The sequence below is a fragment of the Mercenaria mercenaria genome, chromosome 3 (assembly GCF_021730395.1).
Source record: "Mercenaria mercenaria strain notata chromosome 3, MADL_Memer_1, whole genome shotgun sequence".
Lineage (NCBI taxonomy): Eukaryota > Metazoa > Mollusca > Bivalvia > Venerida > Veneridae > Mercenaria > Mercenaria mercenaria.
In genome coordinates this window covers 83,538,058-83,555,302 of record NC_069363.1, presented here as the reverse complement: position 1 = coordinate 83,555,302, position 17,245 = coordinate 83,538,058, and the positions used below count along the sequence as shown (strand labels likewise).

The following is a 17,245-nucleotide window of genomic DNA, read 5'->3' as shown; positions in this document are numbered from 1 at the left end:
TCATCTTGTAGACAGCAACTAGTAAAATGTAAATCAATAACACAAATCTTTCAGTTATGATTATGAGAAATCTAGCGTGCTGTAAATGACAGAACATATGAAAATATGATCGAGCGTTGATATATGTTATTTCTTGCTCACGGCGTTGAATTGAACCCAATGGTTTAAGATAAGGAACGTCTTCGTCGCGCCGTTCGTGTGTCTTTGAGAAAGAAAATTTATACAGCAATTATCGCGAATATTGCGTTATTATCGGTTTGTTTCTTTCTGTCCTGGTGATGGCATATCATTTGACTATTATGGTAGGGCGACGATTAGGCCATTGAAAAAGTTAAACCCGGACCCAATTTTTAACAAGGCAAGTTTTATACCAAAATGTTCGTAAATGTCTGAAGTTTATCCGGCTGCTGGCATAAATGGTGGCGATCTGAGAAATCCAAGATGGCGTCGAAGATGGCCGCCACAAAAGTAATGATGACTACAATGTTTAAACACACCATTATGTCTACATTTTCATATAAATTTTAATTTCTCTTTAATGTTTTACTACAATACGTCAGATTTTTCTGCATAAATTGCCTAAAATTAGTATGCAGATTAAAGGTCAAAAGGTCAAATAATCATAAAACACAAATATCGGATATTTAAAAGTATATATTTAGCAAATGATTTCAGGACAATTTCTTAGATTTCAGAAGCATTTATGCAAAAACATGTCCTAAAGTTCCTTTTCGGTGAACAGTACTCAGAGTACCGTGAATGCTACTCAGTAAGCAGTACTCACAGTACCGTGAATACTACTCAGTGAGCAGTACTCACAGTACCGTCGATACTACTCCGTGAGCAGTACTCACGGTAATGTGAAATCTACTTAGTGAGCAGTAATTACAGTACCGTGACTACTACTCCGTGAACAGTACTGACGGTAATGTGAACACTACTCAGTGAGCAATACTCACAGTGCCGTGAACACTACTCAGTGAGCAGTACTTACCGTGCCGTGAACACTACTCAGTGAGCAGTACTCAAAGTACCGTGAATACTACCCAGTTAGCAGTACTCGCGGTGCCGTGTACACTAGTCAGTGAGCAGTATTCACATTACCGCGAATACTACTCAGTGAGCAGTACTCACAGAACTGTGAATACTACTCAGTGAGCAGTACTCATGGTGCCGTGAACACTACTCAGTGAGCAGTACTCACGGTAATGTGAACACTACTCAGTGAGCAGTACTCACAGTGCCGTGAACACTACTCAGTGAGCAGTACTCACGGTGTCGTGAACACTACCCAGTAAGCAGTACTCACAGTACAGTGGACACTACTCAGTGAGCAGTACTCACGGTGCCGTGAACACTACCCAGTAAGCAATACTCACAGTACAGTACCGTGAACACTACCCAGTAAGTAGTACTCACAGTGCCGTGAACACTACTAGATGATCAATGTTCTGTGAAAAGTACTCAGAGCTGTGATCACTCCGGACTGACCATTAGCAATGATCACTAAGAAATTGTAACCCCAGCACACTTAGAGTCCTTCCCACTGAACATTTCTCACCACACTCAAAAGAGACACCGTTGTAAAATAAATGTGACTGTGCGACCACATACACGCAGCACAGGATCGATGCCCACTTTCTCTAACGAAAAAGGGGCGACATTTTTGTCAACTTACCATATCCCCTTTTGCGATAGATTATGAGTCAACTATAAACAAAGGGTTTGAAGAAATAGTTTATATATCGCATCTATCTTACGTTTAAGCAGGGTAATAGTGCCAATTTGTTTTCAGTTTTGACATTTAAAACCGAATATGATTATATAATTTTTGGAAAATATGACGATGTAAAACTGATTAATTAGACTTTTAATTATTTCAGTGACATCGTTTTACAATGTTCTATCAATGTGCATATATTTCAAGTTATGCAAAAATATACTCTACTTTTGTATGCATATCTTTGCTTGAGATAATATGTGCACAAAAATTGAATAGCATTGAAAACCTGTCTATGGATAATACGACATTATCCGTGTCCATGATAACAAATATAAATAAATGTACTAATATACAGAATTTAGAACAATTACCATAAAAGAATCAAATACGTAGCTATATATATTTTGATGTTCTAACCTCATAATAGATTACAAAATCCCTATCCTTGGGGGAATACAAAACATAAAATGGAACTAGAAACTGACCACCAAAAAACCCGCCCGCTTAGCTCAATAGGGAGAGCGTCGGTCTACGGATCGCGGGGTCGTGAGTTCGATCCTCGGGCGTGGCGTATGTTCTCCGTGACGATTTGATAAAAGACATTGTGTCTGAAATCATTCGTCCTCCACCTCTGATTCATGTGGGGAAGTTGGCAGTTACTTGCGGAGAACAGGTTTGTACTGGTACAGAATCCAGGAACACTGGTTAGGTTAACTGCCCGCCGTTACATGACTGAAATACTATGAAAAACGGCGTTAAACCCAAAACAAACAAACAAAGAAACTGACCACAACATTTGTTTTTCATACCTGCATAACTTGAGGAAGAAAATTAGACACATGTATAGTGCATATTTTCTGACCTGGCGGAGATATTTTTAGTACAGGCTGTACCATTAAAATCAATAGGTAACTTGGTGCATATGTCGGATTTATTCGTAAGAAATCGATACTTTCCGTATCGGCTATTCTAGCTGATAATACAAAATATAAGATGCTGATTTATAAAAGCAGTCATAGCGTAATGGTTTACACAGAGGATTGAATGAAATGTATTTATCCTATGTCATTATTATCGTAACTAAATCTCCAGTGCATTATTGTTCCCATTAGTAGAGTGCCAATTTCGAAAGATCTAGACAGGCTGGACAAAAGTACCAAATTTTGTAAAACGGTAGCTTGGGACAATATAAGACTTTTGGCTGTAAGGGCCAAGGTCACAGCTCTTTGGGATTCTATTTTTAGAACATTCAAAATGGCCGCCATTAAAACAAATAACTATTTTAGTAAAAGTTAGTTTTTATTTTATTCTTGATACATATTTATGCGTAAACTGATTCATACTTACTCTTAGGGTCAAGTGATGTATTTGCATACAGTTAGGTCATGCTACATAACAGTCTGTCTGTACATTCGTCCGTACGTACGTTAAAATGTATTCTTTTTTTAAAACCATACGCTTTTACGTACATACATCATAAACCCTGTAATGTGCTGCTTGATCTCGATTGGTCTAGAGGTGATAAATATGTGTAAAGACTTATTTTTGTAGAAGATATGTTCAATTTTTGTTTCGTTCGTCCGTCTGTCTATCTGTCTGTCTGTCTATCGCAAAATCGTGTCCGCTCTGTATTTTAGTCATAACGAGACCACGGTAGCTTGAGACAATATAAGACTTTTGGCTGTAAGGGGCAAGGTCACAACAGTAGCTTGAAACAATATAAGACTTCTGAATGTAAGGGCCAAGGTCTCAGCTCTTTGGAATTCTATTTTTAGAACATTTAAAATTGCCGCCATTAAAACAAATAGCTTTTTAGAAAAATATAATTATTATCTTATTCTTGATACATATTTATGTGTAAACTGATTCATACTTACTCTTATGGTAAAGTGATATATTTGCATAAAGTTAGGTCATTCTACATATCCGTCTGTGTGTACATTCGTCCGTACGTACGTTAAAATGTCTTCTTTTTTAAACCCATACCGTTTTACGTGCATACATAATAAGCCCTGTAATGTGCTGCTTGATCTCGATTGATCTAGAGGTGATAACAATGTGTAACCGACTAAAGTTTTGTAGACGATATGTTCCATTTTGTTTCGTTCGTCCGTGTGTCTATAGCAAAATCGTGTCCGCTCTGTATTTGTAGTCACAATGAAACCACATGTGGAACGTAACATCAGTTTAATATTACTGTTGTACATGTAGATCAAATGACATAAAGGCAGCATTTCATGTCCGCTAGTGCCTCAGATAACATGCATATGGCACTTCCATTCATCCTTCTACTGAAATAAAGCTATATTGGGAGACATGGTTCATTTTCATTTATGGTTCTTTTGCATCATATACATGTATCAAATAATAAGCTTTGTTCTTTTGTTTTTGGTAGTTTTAGCATCGCATTAGCACAACTCTAGATCATACGGTGACTAAATAAGCTTTGTGATTAGCTTTGTAATTCCCATACTAGAACACATATTACATATATTTATATAAAATCTCTATATTCAAATAGTTTTACTTTGATATAGCTAAGTATCAATATGGTCATATCTATATACTCGTTAAGAAACTATAGGTAAGGGAAGCGGTTGTCTAGAGGTTAAGGTATTGGCAGCTCAAAACAGATCATAACTAAGCCTTCTCAAATGACACCAGTGCTCAGTTTTCCAGGATTCGAGTGTGGTTCAGATAAGCTTCTAGTTTTCATCACAATTGAGCTTAAAAATAACTTAGTATAAATTAAAAAGCTATAGTTATTCATATAGACAAGAGAGGAATAGATGTCTGCACATGCATTTATTGAACATAATGATTTATTTCTATTTTAAAAGGTCTCTTCTTTTATATAGACATTCTCTTCTGTATGATGATTAAAAGCCAATAGGAGATATAGATAGACATACAATGCTGACACTTATCACTAAAAGCTCCCAAGTAATTATGCTATTTCACTACACATCATCAGAAGTCTATGCACCTTTATGACAGACTCCTTATGAATATATAAACGGAAATACTATGCAACAAAATTGTAAGGCATAATGAAACAGTCAAAGCATTGATTGCAGCATACATGCATTGCCTTTTAAATAGTTTGAAATTTCCCACTTAGATCAATGACATCAATTCCTTCTTAAACGACGACAGCATGTCTTAATAGATTGAAAACAGTATACAGTATTTACACCAGCAATAAAAGAAATAGAATAAACTAGTTTCCCTTTATCTTCAATATTAATTTAATATGTTTTCATCACACTGGCTTAAAATGGCATTGTTCGGGCAATTAGTTAATTTATTTCAAATATACTTAAACTAATGATTGATCTATGCATAAGTCATTTATAAGCATAGCATTCTTCTCAGCATGTAAAACACATAAGCTGTTATACAATTATCACCATTATATTGATTAATAAATCAATTTGCAGTTAGTAATGTTATGAAATTACCTTACACCTAATTCTCTAACCTTGAAATAACCCCTAGAATGCAACAGCCCCGTTGACACATAGATAAAAGATAAGAATGGCAATCTCACCATTAAAAACTTTGCTATATACACAGTTGTTTTAGATAATATAGGTACATGTAGTAATTGGTGCTCTCTATACAAGACATTAAGAAATAGGTACATGTAAACATGATTTGAATAGACATTTAGAAAATGTTCCCCACAACCATCTTTAACAGTTGTTCAATATGTCTAAAGTACTTTTCAGTAGGATATTTTGTCACGTCTGTTTAGGTGAACCGTGTTAAAATTCCATAATGTGAAAACCTGATACAGCAACTCTCAAAAAAGAGAATATACATGATAATTACATAGTTGGAAAAGCACTTCTTTCAGTACTGCACATGCATTTAACCTTTTGCATAAAAGGGAGGTTATAAAAAAGAACGGACTCAGTAATACTTTATACTTTGTGAATCATACTTTAAATACCTTTGAAAAATATGTTATTAATAAAGTATCAAAAATAAGAATTAACAAGTTATTAATATATTTTATGTTTATAGCAGCACATGCGGCAGTCACATAATAAACAAAGCCATTATGGCCCTATAAGCAGTTAAAACAAATCATCTTTATACATTTTTTTCATTTTTAACTGGGTATTTCAGGAAGAGTCACTTGGATATTCCAAAAGTCATTAGGCATTTAACAATTTATAGAATAAATACTGTCAAAAAATCTTAAAAAAACCCCTTAGATTTAGCCAAAACAGCTGTTTTGAAAAATATTAATTTTGCGACGGACGAGCGGACAGAACAAATAATAACATGCTTCACCAAAAAATAGACAGACAGACAGACAGATTTTTTTTTCAGCTGCACCAATACATAATTAAAGTCAAACTGCACATTACGGGGCCCATCTTATAGTTATAATCACAAGTATACTGTTTATAAACAGCATTTTTGACATACAAACAGACGGATTTACAAACACACGGACGTGAAAATTGACATCACTTCCTGTAAATGTATCACTTGACTCTAAGGGTAGGTATGAATCAGTTTACGCATAAATATGTATCAAGAATAAGATAAAAAATAACTTTTACTAAAATAGCTATTTGTTTTAATGGCGCCATTTTGAATGTTCTAAAAATAGAATTCCAAAGAGCTGTGACCTTGGCCCTTACAGCCAAAAGTCTTGTGTTGGTCCAAACTACCTGTGTGCAAAATCTGGTACTTTTGTCCGGTTTGTCTAGATTTTTCAAATTTTATGAAGAATTGGAACTAAGCTACATCTCAAAATATCTGATAAGATAAAATAAATATAGACAAAATTGTGTATGTTTATAAGCAATCAATTTTGTCCACATTTTTTATTCTTTTAATAAAGAGTCTGAGAAATACCAAGCCTCCAATGTTTTGAAACGTGACTGCTCGGTACTGCGTGTTGCAGACATACTCAGCATGTTAATATTACTATAGACTAATATGGAAGTGTTAAGGATTTGATATGGGTTTTATTACGCAAACTATATTATGCAACTTTGTTAACACGACTTTTTATCAGATAAGGTAGAATGTAGTTTATTCTTGTCCCTGACCTAACTCTGAGCCGCGCCATGAGAAAACCAACATAGTGGCTTTGCGACCAGCATGGATCCAGACCAGCCTGCGCATCCGCGCTGTCTGGTCAGTATCCATGTTGTTCGCAAACAGTTTCTCTAATTGCAATAGGTTTTGAAAGCGAACAGCGTGGATCCTGACCAGACTGCGCGGATGCGCAGGCTGGTCTGGATCCATGCTGGTCGCAAAGCCACTATGTAGGTTTTCTCATGGTGCGGCTCTTCTCAGTTTTAGTAAAATAAAACAAATTCCGTTAACGTCAGGGTTAAGTAATTTTGTCTTTTAATGGCAAGCCAATAAATGGCTTATGTTACCAATATATGACGTCTGTCTGAAGTGAATGTAACAAGCAAAATATCAGAGTACATGACATTTTGAGAATCGCTTTATACAGTTGGGTGCCATGTTTTCCTCTTTAATTATTTCTGACGAAGCAGGTGAAAGAATGATTTCAACAAGAACTAAAATGATCTGATGTTCATCGCAACCTAAATTTTATTCACACTGTCCTGTAACATTGACAAAAATTGAGAATTTTGTACAATTAGCCTGACTTTAAATTGTTTCTTCTAATGTGATGCTCCTTTGTATCTTTTTATTTGTTTTGTCATTGTTTTCACTGTTTTATTTGTCTACGTTTTGGTCTATGGGTAAAGGAAATACTAGAATTTCAGAGTTAAATATGCTTAACGCACAACAATGTCTTACTTTTAGTGGTATTCCAGTGGCAACAACGTGTGCAACACTTGAAGCAGATCTTTTCGTGTTGTGCTTATATAGATGAGATTTCATATTCAGTCTTTCAAAGTCAAATATTATAAAATGAATTTAATAATACATTACACTATCTGGACGATATTCTAAGAGCATTGGTGGTAAAAAGCATTTTTAAAACACGCTGAAATTGTTTTAAAAAATACGTTTTATGATCGTCACCTATGCTGAATACATGTTAAAATGATAAAAAGTATTTGCTAAACTTAGGCAGGAGCGGAGGAGAGTGGGGTATGTTGGGGGTCCTGACTCCAATTGTCTGTGTGTTGAATACACTGAATACAATTGGATGCAAGAAATGGCTCATCTGTAATTGATTTCTTATTGTTTTGTCCGTCGCTACTTGGTAATTTTCACGTTAGTAGGTGTAATACCATTCTGCAGCCTCGTCTAGACGGCATTCAATTGATATAAATGAGCCACAACAGAAATAAATGTCCTCCACGTACTTAATGTGTCTACTAGAAATACGAAGCTATTAAAGGAAAACGGCTTACGAGGCCAGTATTCATCTTCTGTCAGTGCCTGATTTTGCTATGTGCTCTTTTTTGTGATCTTTGTTTGAGTTTGCTAAAACAAGAAGGCGTAAAGAATGTTTGTTTCCGTTATCCAAACTTACTCTAAATTTTTGCCCGACCCTAAATGTTTTATGGCCTTGGAGAATATAACTTTTATCAGTGATGTTAGAAATCAACTTACTGATGCTCTATATGCATAACCCTCTTATTTGTATTCATTTTTTGGCACAAAAGTAATATCCGAAAAGTCTCACTTAATAAAAAAATCCAAAAAAAAAAAAATATCCGACCTACCTACCCTAATTTTTATTAGCATATTGCCGGAAACGAAGAATTTTTCTAGGCCGAATGGATACACAAATATGAAAATGTCTCCAATAGTTCAGTGGTATAGAAACAAGAAAAACATTTTAAGCGACACTAATTATGTTTAGGTCAGAAGAATACAGATTTTTTTTAAATTTCTACCACAATATCATTTTGAAGACATTGCCTTCAGTTTTGGAATTTACCTCTATTTTTAGATTTCTCATCTACGTCTAGAACTACCAACCGCTACCTCAAGTTAAGTGCTACCTCAAGTTAAGTAAACGTCGTGCTTGACATATACATACTCGTATGTGCGGACACAAACGACTTGAAACAGAGGCGTCTTGAATCGGTTTGCAACCTATGTAAAAGGAACTGGGGTTTAAGCGCGTTTGTGATATGCCAACCTCACGCTTGAACGAAGTAGAGCCATATAATTCCAACTTGAAAAATCACTTAAATGAATGTATCTAGAAAAGTAACAAGAATGCTACATTGGTAAATATTTCTGTGTGATATTTATTTACATTTCAGTTAAACAAAAGTGACTATATGCAAATATAGGAGGATATGTAGTGTTTAGTTTAAGTAGTACAGAAACAATTAAAACAAAGCTCTTACAATGTTCTGTCTATCTTCCATTAATGTCAAACCCTTGACAGTGACTTATGTTGGACAGTTCAAAAGTGGTAAAAAAATGTGTGCACGTCCAGTTGGTATGAAAGTTTTTAAAAGTACTTATACCTTTTCCGGAGCTAGACGGATAATAAATAATGTATATAGAAAAAACAAATTGACACAATTGTACCTATTATATATACCTCTTGGTTTGATAGCATAAATTCAATTTCAAAAAGCAACTGAGCTTCCGCAAAAAAATTTTCTGCAGCTACACGAAAGCAAACAAAACAAGCTTTCTATGTTTCTTCAGCTTGCACACACGCTTTGCAACCGAACATGGAAATGGGTATGTTTGAGGTCAACATTTGAAAAGTCAGACTTACCAGATTAGAAAACTTAACATGCGGTATATATTAGCGATAGGAAATAGGCGCTTCCGCATAATCGGTATGTGTCGCGCACTAAACTGTTTACGTATGCACCGGTTAACAAAATCGATGTGTTCCGGCACTCGCAGTCAGAAAGGTAAGTTTTATTTCTCAAAATATTCTGTTAAGTACTATTTGTCAACGTATAAACACATGTTCAGTCCAAACTTATGATATCAAAGATTGAATTTAACCCGGATTTTTTAGTGAAACCATTTGAAATCATTGATTTTAAAGGTGGGTAGTTCTGTTCTGTCATTCTCTATTCATAACTTGTGTTTACACGAATCTTCAAACTGTGCATATTTATGTGGGTTTCATTGGTGAACCAGTGGCGCATGGAAGCTAAATATACTATAAATGGCAGTTGGTAAGTGGGAATGGTCAATTATTTATGGTTTGTTTTTGGTTTGCAAATAATCAAAATGTTAGTTTGACAGACGACAACAACAACAACTCGTTATAGTTTGTTTCAAGACATATAGAAAATAGAATAAAAGAATCATTTTGATTTTGTTTGATGATACAAACTGGAGCATATTATGATCTGTTTGTTGGATGATTTTAACATAATGTTTTAACTGAAAATTGTTTTATGGTACTAGAAAAGGGTATTGCAGTTTTTCCTTGAGTACCTATACTTTCGGATAAAATTTATTTCGGATGTAATATTTGGCTACTGTAGTATTATGTTTTTTCTTATGTTTAAAAAAATGAGACATGCTGGGCAGTTTCCTGATTTTATTTTGTTATAAGTTATACATTAAAATAATGTATGTGTCATTAGGATAAAAATAGAGCTGCATTTGGCAACATAGTAAAGATTGAACGATTTTTTTTTTGAGATACCAAGGAGACGCCCCGGTACATCCCGGAACTAAGGGCTGGATACACAACCGGTAGGGGGGCACATGAGTCTAACGACTAGAGTCTCCGAAAGGAGGTACATCAGATAGATACACAATGGAGTGTTTCATATGATAAATTACGTTTTAATTTTATTAATTACTTTGTATATTTCAGAAGCTGTGTGTTCACTGTTGGCACATTGAATGATTGGATAAATAATGCTCTATTGGATAAATACGTAAGAAAATAACATTTCAATATTTAAGGCAAATGATTTATACATTTGAAAGGATATGTAAATTCAAACTATTTTAGAGAATTTATAAATGACTGCCTCCTTTGTAAAACAAGATTTTATTTTTATTTTTAAACTGATTGTTACTGTTATACTCAACAGTTAACATAAGAGAATAAAAAATACATGTGATATCAATGTCTATTTGCGTTTGACCTCCTTTTAAACTGCCATTTTACTAACTTAAATATGGACGTTAAAAAAATTAAAACGGTGGATAGGTAGTTTTAGGTAATAAGGGTCTTAAGTTTTAGATATGAAGATAAAACTATATTTCAGGTAAAGTTCATTGGACAGCTGTGATTGTGGTGTGGACAGCTAAGATTGTGTTTTGGACAGCTGAGATTGTGACTTGGACAGCTGAGATTGTGGTGTGGACAGCTGAGATTGGTGTGGACAGCTGAGATTGTGGTGTTGACATCTGATATTGTGATTTGGACAGCTGAGATTGTGACTTGGACAGCTGAGATTGTGCTGTGGACAGCTAAAATTGTGGTGTGGAATAATGATATTGTGGTGTTGACAACATATTGTGGTGTGCACATGTGATATTGTGGTGTGATGGTTTAAAGTAGCAAAGGTATAAAGCATGTATTATATTATTACATTTCATTATAGTTTGACTATACAAAGGAGAGCTTTTATACTTACCCTGAATTTAGCAACACTTAAATCTTCTGCAAAGTACTCTGAGTTCTGTGAAAGTTACCGATGTCAATTGACTCAGTTGTAATGATTATTTGAAAATTGAATATTTAAAAACATAACACAGGAATTAGCTTTAACTTACTCCAGAAACAACAGTGTTAAACATTCCTGTCTGATGTCTCTCATATGACAAAACTATCTTTTAAAGGTAAATTTCAAAATTTAGTACTGTACATTTCAAGAGTAGAATTATTAACTGAAAATGAAATATATGGCTAACCAAATAAAATGCCAAAGATCTAAAACAAATGAATATTCCATACTAATTATGTTAAGAAAGGATAACTTATAATTTCATTAAATATGTACACAATGTCAGTTTCAGTACAGTTGGTTTTTAAGTCCACATGTGCTAACTTATACAGGGACATTTTTTTTTCAATCTGAATAAATTATAGGATAGATTGTTTTAGATAAGAAGGGTGTTAGGTTTTACGTATGTAGATAAAACTTTATTTCAGGTAAAGAACGTTTGACAGCTTAGATTTTGGTGTGACAGCTGATATTGTGGTGTGGACAGCTGAGATTGTCATGTGGACTACTTATATTGTGGCTTGCAGAGCTGATATTGTGGTGTGATGGTTTAAAGTACTAAAGGTATGAAGCATGTATTATATTATTACATTTCATTATAGTTTGACTATACAAAGAAAAGCTTTATACTCACCCTGACTTCAACAACACTTAAATCTTATAAAAAGTACTCAGAGTTCTGTACAAGTCACCGATGTAATTTGACTCAGTCATAGTACTTACTTGATAATTAATTATTTAAAGACATGGCACAGGAATAAGCAGTAACCTGAACCTGAAACAACAGTGTTAAACTTTTCTGTCTGATATTATAAACTGATAAGACAGATTATCATGTAAAGGTAAATTTAAAATATAGCAATAGAATTAAGTGCAATTTAAATATAAGGCTGACTCAAGAGAATGATAAAGATCTGAAACAAATCAATTTTGTATACTAAAGAAAGGATAGCAATTAAAACAATTTACAGTGTCGTTTCAGTATAGTTGGTTTTTAAGTCTACAACTGTTGTATATTGACAAAATTAACAAAAATTGACAAAAGTCTGGTCAGGATCCATGCTGTTTGCTTTCAAAGCCTATTGCAATTAGAGAAACTGTTGAACAGCATGGATCCTGACCAGACTGTGCAGGCTGGTCTGGATCTATGCTGGTCGCTAACGCATTATGTTCGTTTTATCGTGGTGCGGTTCATTAATAGAAAATCAATTTTTGTTAATTATTTTTGTATATATTTGGTGCTTATTTATTTAGTAAATGTTAATATATTCAATTTCAGATTTATTCCTTACTACCTTCCTGTCAACTATATCTTCCACAGCATGATTTAATCTAGTCCCAATCATTGACTCTGGTTACCTCACCAGACGGTCCGTCCACAGAGTCACAAGCAACAGATACTAAAACTCGGCAAAGTACATGTACTTCAGTCTTCCAGAGGATATTGTTAACAATGATGATTTGATGTAAAAAAGAAAATGTATTTGAATAGCTATATTTCTCTTGCGTCACTTGGGTGTCAAAGGTCATTTTAGAGATTGTCCGGGCTGTAACTTTGTAACGCATAAACGGGCTTAAATGTTTGCCTCAGCTAGACAGTGTTGTGTTGAACTCCCAGTCCTTTTGACCGCTGGTGGGCTCGACATGTTTCCTGTGGGCATTTAGTTTATGTTGCATATACTTCAAGTAGATACACATTTTAGAATACCAGTAGATAACCAAATAAGAAAGAAAACGTTTTTTTATTTTACATAATAGCAAAATCTGGAAAATTTTAACTTCAATTTTCACTGTTATATTATTATATAATCACTTATGATGAGTATGAATGCAATATAGACACTGTAGACAATTAATCCCGCATTTTTATTCATATGAAGATACAATATCTTGTTATCTATTATTGTCAATCATTGGTATGTAAGATTTTTGCCATAGGTTTGAATAGCTGACAAGCATGGTAGAAATTATTATTAACCATTAACGGGCTAAATTTCTATAATTAACTTGTCCATCTTTTAATATGGACAGTATCATTAAATGAAAGGGATGGTTACCAAAACATACTGACTGAATGCAAACAGTGAAGATCTTGATCAGGCTATACGGATGTGCAGGCTGATCATGATCTACACTGTTCACAAAGGCAGAATCAATCGTGTCCAGCATGATAAGGGTTAAATCCGTTGTTTTTACTGCCTCCTTTTTTGGCTCATTATTGTACAAGTACATATACAGCATTGCTTTTCTAACCATGTAATAATGCATATGATTGCTTTTCAAAATAACGAAGCTTTTTCTCCTCTCTCACCATACTTTAAATAAGTTCAGTTTTAGAAAGTGTTTTGGGGCAAATTATATTCAAATCAATGTAGTCAATGAATGTGTGCAATTTCAGGTGAATGGCTCAAGCAGTTTTATATCAAATTATATAGTTAATTTTGTCCCCTGTGCATCCTAGAAAGGGTGACATTTTATATGAAGGGTAGTTTTCAACTGTGTTTTATTTTTTCAAACCAAGCATTATTGTAACAGCTTTAATTATTTATGTAAGTCAAACTCTGCACATTCAAAGGAAAATACTTTTTTTCATAAACTACATTTTATTCTTACCAATGTGTCAAATCTTGTGATGGAACCCCCTTCACAAATAAATATGAAAACAATTCTAAATTTAAATGTTGATCACTTCAATTTCATAACCCTATTGCTTTTCTTATGTCCTAATGTTTTACAAGATCTTAATATTTTCAGCTATGAAGATCCAATTAGTATGATTTTTTGTTTGATAAATCAATTTAGCAGAACCTTGATGAATGTCTATACACCCCAAAATGTCCACTTTGCACCATTTTAGTTGTTAAGTGTCAGATATATTTTGAGCCGCGCCATGAGAAAACCAACATGGTGGCTTTACGACCAACATAGATCCAGACCAGCCTGCACATCCACACAGTCTGGTCAGGATCCATGCTGTTCGCTAACAGTTTCTCTAATTGCAGTAGGTTTTGAAAGCAAACAGCATGGATCCTGACCTGACTGAGCAGATGCGCAGGCTGGTCTGGATCCATGTGGTCCCAAAGCCACTATGTTGGTTTTCTCATGGCGCGGCTCATTTTATTTTTTAAATAGAATATTATTTTACTTTACTTTTTCCTTGAAAGGGAGTTACAATTGATATTAAAGCAGCTTTTGACTTCACATGTAAAGGATTGTTAAACATTCACAAAGCCAAAGCTGTGCATCCTTTTTTAACATTCATAAATTACCTTAGCATTACAGTAATATGTACTGGCAGTTCTATGTTCTGAGCAATGTGTACACAATGGTTAGGCAATACTTGACGATTAGAATTATGTAAGAAACCCTGGAAAATTTATAATTCATTCTTTGCTTTTTTGCCAAAGTTGTCGAGTTTCAAGTTAAAAAGTTACTAATACTACTTCTTAAGCTGTTAATTTTACATCCATATGTTAATGGCCGCTAGTGAATATTGTGTAGTTGAAAGAATTTTAATTACTACTGATTTATAGTATAAATATTTTTGGCTGCAATTTGTCCCCTGTGTATCTTCTCAGTAACATTATAAAGTATGTATGTATTTTACTATTCCACAACATACATCATGTGCCCTGACCTGCCATATTTGGTTAAATCAAGCTTTTATTGTTTTAATCATCGTTTATTTTAAGATTTACACTGATATTGAATATTTTTACTGAATTCTGTGTATGACAGAATATTTATGCTGAACCCTTTATATAACATAAGGTTTTTTATACTGTATTCTGTATATAGCAACATTATTTGTTTGTAAACTTTATTGCACATAAAATATCAAAAGCATTAAAATGTTTTAAGCTGTCAAAAATTGCTTTTAACTATTCCATTTCTATATTCAAACACAAAAATGGACTATAGCAAGACCAAGAGGTCATTTGGGTTCAAATTATGTTAAGGTTACTTCCCTTTGCAAAAAACTGTAAAGCAAGCTAGAGTTGCAGTTCTTTCTTAATCACAGGAATGTTTTGTTAGAAGATAATTCGCAATAAAATATTAATTCAATTATGATAGATTGTAAATATATTTTGCTGTTTTAAGTATACTGAAGGACTTCCAAACATATTTCTATATTTTCTAATCTTTAATTCTGCAGTTGAAAAAATATTGTTCTATCTCTATATATATAATGAAAAGACTGACAAGGAAACATAACTATTCGTTGACTGTCGTTAAGGCCACTCTGGGTACACTCCCTTTTCCAATGTAAATTGGATGATTTTCTGTGAAGATGGCATTCGGTTCATATGAAGGCCGGTGTAACATTAAATTTTTACCCCGTTGAAAATTGACCCCATGGGTCATTTTTCAACGTTGAGAATTGACCCTACCAACATTTCAACATTAAATTTTGATCAAAAAGTCGAGACCTGATCAGTCGTTAAATTTTGATCAGTAATGGTAATCAGTTAACGGTTAGTTAAATTTAAGTTAAACGTCGATAATCGTCTGTTTTTAGTAGAGAAACACCCTGGAAAGAACCAGAAACTGTCGCAGGCTTGCTGGATAGCTTCTTTAAAAAATGATTTCACAAGGCCGAGCCCGGGCTCAAACTGACAACTTTGCCGAGGTAGGCGAGATCATTTATATGTTTGACAGGGAACTGTTAACGAAAGTTTAAGACAATGATTTTCGACAGGTGGTTGGGTGGGGGCACATCGAGACTTCCACACAGGGAGCACCTTTCCCGATCATAACAAGATATTTATAAGGATATGTCTGTGAATGATAGTGATATCTCTGCAACACAAAGAGATATGTTTTTAACGTTGTATGCGTCCTTATGCCAGGTTCGAAATATTTTTATCTCATAATTAGGATTTCATTTTACAAATTTGTGTAATCTACTGTTTTAATTCATTTACTATAGAATGTACAAATATAGCTTTTAGATATAGTCTCTTATAATTCTGTACAAATGCTTTGAATGGTTTTATATGGTGTGTATAAATTACTAGAAATTTACCTGTACCCGTTAAGAAGATCTTTACCGTATGATGCTTTGCCCGCGTTTCAATTTGAACAACTTGAAACAAAAACAGCAATAGTTTGATATTGCCACAATATATACGTCACAGTTACTCTTGTAGGTCAATAGAAAAATTAGTTGTGTGTTTTAATTTATGTGTTGGTTTCTAATCATATTCAACATTTCTATTTGAACTAAAATTAACATTATGCAGGGGGGACGTGTTTTGCATTTTGCTGCTTTTAGGCGAGGAAAATGCTGTTTGCAGTTCAAAATGGCATTATTTGTTTACCTTTTGACCTAACAGAGGACACATTTTGCAGTGGTAAGTGTGTTTATTATATACCAAATTTCAAACGATAACACCCAGTCGGTAGCCTGGGAATCCAGTCTGACAATTTCTATTTTTTTACTACCTGCAAATTGATAATATCAGAAACTCAATGAATGCCAACTAACACTAATTAGCGCAAATTAAGTGATCTTTAATGCATAGGTATTTTATATGATTTATTTTGACTAAGCACAAATATTATCAACGGCTTCCCAGGCTACCCAGTCGGTGGCCATATAATTTATCTTCACTCGGCTTTTAGTCTTACATGTTCACACTGGTTAGGCAAAACGACAGTCCTCGCGTTGTTACGTCAGACCGAGCGTATCTGACCGCCAAGGCTCAAGAAAAAATGGCGAATTCAGATAAGGATATTCAGGTGAGGCATATTTCTTCCCTTGTATTTTCCATCGTATGCACAATTTACTTAAATGACCAGTCTTACGGAATATCCAAACCATATCTCCATTCGCCGAAATATTTTATATTACTAGAAACAGAATAGTTTCGGAGTAAAACGCAACAAAGTT

At 34.1% G+C, this 17,245-nt stretch overlaps 1 long non-coding RNA gene across 2 annotated transcripts; it reads left to right on the top strand.

Annotated features, from left to right (window-relative positions):
• The first annotated feature begins 9,489 nt into the window (after window positions 1–9,489).
• LOC123548614 (uncharacterized) lies at window positions 9,490–14,281 on the top strand. Of its 2 annotated transcripts, none has more exons than XR_008370323.1 (4): window positions 9,490–9,564; window positions 10,491–10,554; window positions 10,891–11,191; window positions 12,632–14,281. It is a non-coding gene; the product is annotated as an uncharacterized LOC123548614 (long non-coding RNA). The 2 variants fall into 2 exon arrangements; XR_008370324.1 differs by lacking the exon at window positions 12,632–14,281 and adding an exon at window positions 11,781–11,815.
• Window positions 14,282–17,245: the final 2,964 nt, after the last annotated feature.